Source organism: Haliotis rufescens, unplaced genomic scaffold (assembly GCF_023055435.1).
Source record: "Haliotis rufescens isolate VD_foot unplaced genomic scaffold, xgHalRufe1.0.p SCAF_1, whole genome shotgun sequence".
NCBI lineage: Eukaryota > Metazoa > Mollusca > Gastropoda > Lepetellida > Haliotidae > Haliotis > Haliotis rufescens.
Window position 1 is genome coordinate 19071941 of NW_025963779.1, and position 4596 is coordinate 19076536.

The following is a 4596-nucleotide window of genomic DNA, read 5'->3' on the forward strand; positions in this document are numbered from 1 at the left end:
CGACCTGTGGACATTATTTGAAACCTTTTCTCTGTGTACCCGACGTGATGATTGATAAAGGCAGAGTAAAACTGCACTCACTCACTCACTCACTCACTCACTCACGCACGCACACACGCACGCACGCACGCACGCACCCACCCACGCACGCACGCACGCACGCACGCACTCACTCACTCACTCACTCACCTCACTCACCTCACTCACCTCACTCACTCATGGTATAGTTTCCTGAGAGCCACGAGTGTACTAGTTTCCTGAGAGCCACGAGTGTACTAGTTTCCCGAGAGCCACGAGTGTACTTGTTTCCCGAGAGCCACGAGTGTACTAGTTTCCCGAGAGCCACGAGTGTACTAGTTTCCCGAGAGCCACGAGTGTACTAGTTTCCCGAGAGCCACGAGTGTACTAGTTTCCCGAGAGCCACGAGTGTACTAGTTTCCCGAGAGCCACTAGTGTACTAGTTTCCCAAGAGCCACGAGTGTACTAGTTTCCCGAGAGCCACGAGTGTACTAGTTTCTCGAGAGCCACGAGCGTACTAGTTTCCCGAGAGCTACGAGTGTACTAGTTTCCCGAGAGCCACGAGTGAACTAGTTTCCCGAGAGCCACTAGTGTACTAGTTTCATGAGAGCCACGAGTGTACTAGTTTCCCGAGAGCCACGAGTGTACTAGTTTCCTGAGAGCCACGAGTGTACTAGTTTCCCGAGAGCCACTAGTGTACTAGTTTCCCGAGAGCCACGAGTGTACTAGTTTCCCGAGAGCCATGAGTGTACTAGTTTCCCGAGAGCCACGAGTGTACTAGTTTCCCGAGAGCCACGAGTGTACTAGTTTCCCGAGAGCCACGAGTGTACTAGTTTCCCGAGAGCCACGAGTGCACTAGGATCGCGAGAGCCACGAGTGTACTAGTTTCCCGAGAGCCACTAGTGTACTAGTTTCCTGAGAGCCACGAGAGTACTAGTTTCCCGAGAGCCACGAGTGTACTAGTTTCCCGAGAGCCACGAGTGTACTAGTTTCCCGAGAGCCACGAGTGTACTAGTTTCCCAAGAGCCACGAGTGTACTAGTTTCCCGAGATCCACGAGTGTACTAGTTTCCCGAGAGCCACGAGTGAACTAGTTTCCCGAGAGCCACGAGTGTACTAGTTTCCCGAGAGCCACGAGTGTACTAGTTTCCCGAGAGCCACGAGTGTACTAGTTTCCTGAGAGCCACTAGTGTACTAGTTTCCCGAGGGCCACGAGTGTACTAGTTTCCCGAGAGCCACGAGTGTACTAGTTTCCCGAGAGCCACGAGTGTACTAGTTTCCCGACAGCCACGAGTGTACTAGTTTCCCGAGAGCCACGAGTGTACTAGTTTCCCGAGAGCCACGAGTGAACTAGTTTCCCGAGAGCCACGAGTGTACTAGTTTCCCGAGAGCCACGAGTGTACTAGTTTCCCGAGAGCCACGAGTGTACTAGTTTCCCGAGAGCCACTAGTGTACTAGTTTCCCGAGAGCCATGAGTGTACTAGTTTCCCGAGAGCCACGAGTGTACTAGTTTCCTGAGAGCCACGAGTGTACTAGTTTCCCGACAGCCACGAGTGTACTAGTTTCCCGAGAGTCACGAGTGTACTAGTTTCCCGAGAGCCACTAGTGTACTAGTTTCCTGAGAGAGCCACGAGTGTACTAGTTTCCCGAGAGCCACGAGTGTACTAGTTTCCCGAGAGCCACGAGTGTACTAGTTTCCCGAGAGCCACGAGTGTACTAGTTTCCCGAGAGCCACAAGTGTACTAGTTTCCCGAGAGCCACGGGAATATAAACGTACTGGTCGTGGCCTTCAAAGGTCATCCGATCACAACCAAATGGAGAATCATTAGGATGAGGTAGACAGTCCTTTGCGTTTGCATCAACCTGGGCCACAGCATCAGCAACAATTACGCCAAGTTCTTCAGGAAGAATGGACTGCCATTCCACAAAGTGTCATCCTCAGGCTTCTTGGTGCCATGTACAGGAGGTGTCGTGACGTCATTCAGGCCAATGGTGGACACACACGGTGCTATGCATTACGACTGCCATGCTCGAGAAACACACAAAGATATATTGTCGGCTACTGTCGTTGGTTAAGTGAGACGTAGAGCACGTAGCAAGCCCTAGATTTGAATCGCCCGTGGAAGGTGCGGTTACTTGGTCATTCTATCCGGGGATTTCAAATAAGATAACAAAATTGTTTTCGAGGTTGCGTGTTTCCAAACAAGCAAGCACACGTACCTATCGGAGACAATATAGGTTATTGTGAAATAAAGACCCAGCACACTCGATAATCCGGCATTTCGGGGTAACAGGGTTTGAAACTTAGGGTTGATAATCGACTGCAGTTGCATAACAAATGTACCTGGTAGCTTAAAAAGAGTGTATGCAAAAATAGGATTGAAATAAATCCGATTAATGTGCAGTGAATGTGAATTAACGCAAATGTTTATATTAGCAACTTTTACTTGATGTAGCAAGTTCTCAATATGAATACAGTTTACGCAAGGGTATATTCATAATTTAATAAATGAGTGTACAATTGAACTTGAAATGCTTGTTTGAACACTGGTAATGCACGGGTGTTAATGTTGATACAACTTTACATATGTTATTCGCCAAATCCACACCCTGAACCACGCCCTGAGCGCTACTTTATTACCTGGTGGCTCACGACATGTCCATTCCTATTTACTGGATTCCAAAGTTCCATAAAAATCCGTAGAAAGAGAGAGATATATTACTGTCAAGCAAATGTACCAAAAAATTCCTGTTTCAAAGATTAACCACAATCCCTAAACAATCAAGGAAGAACTTTCTTTAAATTCACAAAAAAATATTTGAGACAGGTTGAAATAATACCATGTGAATTCTCAAAAACTCAAATGATTTGTCTGATTTTTGGCAATCTCAGAAAAGTTCAATTCTGTCAAGACATTAGGTTTTTCAACTTTGTACACCGCTATCCCAAACTTAGGGGAATACTTCATTCCTTCATAAATTGAGCATTTGTAACCAAACATGGCGATAATAGATATAGTTACATAGTTATCTTCAGAAATTCAGGACAATTTGTGAAAAATGAAAGCCAATGTCATCTGAAGTTTACTGAGAAGACACAATGTGCAATGCTGAACATCCTCACTGACAACATAAATGTAAAATTTGGGCTAAGACATTTAGGCAAGAAGTAGGCCTCCCGGTTGTGCTACCCTCATAATTGATCTTTTTCTTAATGATTATGAATCGGAATGTCTGCTCAGATTGGCAAATTAAATTCAAGGGAATTTGACCAAGAAGTATAACTTTAGCTTCAGGTTTATCAATGATCTTATATAGTTCAATAACCATCAGATAGCCAATTCCTTTCTGAACCCAACTGAACTTGAAATAAAAGAAACCAGTGAAAAATGCCTCATCTGTTTCATATTTAGATCTATGTATTCAGTGCGTGAGTGAGTGAGTTTGGTTTTCCGCCGCTTTTCGCAATATTCCAACAATATCACGACGGGGCACATCAGAAATGGGCTCCACACATTGTATCCATGTCGGGAATCGAACCCGGGTCCTCGGCGTGACGAGCGAACGCTTTAACCACTAGGCTAACGGACCGCCCCCTATGCATTCAGATTCAGTGAAAAAAACTCTCCACAAGACTGTATGACAAGAGGGATGACTTCAACTTGCCAATGGTCAATTTACCCTTTATGCCGCGCAATATTCAAGCCTTTGGTGTCTACATTTCACAACTTTTGAGATACAATCGAGCATGCTCTTTCTACGAAAATTTCAAAGAATGTAGGTGCTACCGACGGGGCAGGATACGCTCACTCTTTCGCGAACACCCGTATCATCACTATTTTATAGTGATTCATAGGATACCGTCGGAACCATACTTTTGATACAGTCGGAATCGTACAAGGTAGTAGTCTTCTTCTGTAGTAATGAATAGGCTCATGAACATGTAACTGTTTTGGTCGCTTATGTTCATTTAGCTGTACAGACAGTAAGAAACTGTTTCGATATTCATTTCCAAAGTCACTGTTATGACCCACGTTAGACTAGGTCCCAGTACTCTCGTGCTGGTCATGAGAGGCGACTAAATTAGAGGGGGTGGTCAGTAAATAATCAAGTCTGGACCAGACAATCCAGTGATTGACATCATGAGCATCGATCCACGCAATTAGGATCGATGACATGCTTCAACCAAGTCAGCGAGCCTGACCATCCGATCCCGTATGTATGTGTGTGTGTGTGTGTGTGTGTGTGTGTGTGTGTGTGTGTGTGTGTGTGTGTGTGTGTGTGTGTGTGTGTGTGTGTGTGTGTGTGTGTGTATGTATGTATGTATGTATGTATGTATGTATATGAACAAGTAATTTCATGTCTTGTGTGGATAAAGGAGTTTTTACAAGCACGAATATCTGGACTCTGTTTTTTGGTATGTATGTATACATATATTATTATTATTATTCAGTTATGGCCTGAAACTGTGTTCAAACTTACTCCACTTATTTAATTATTACTATATTGTGCCTGAGAGTTAGAACTTTACTGTGCTTTTTCTATATATACAGTAATTGATGACAAAGCAGACAATGGG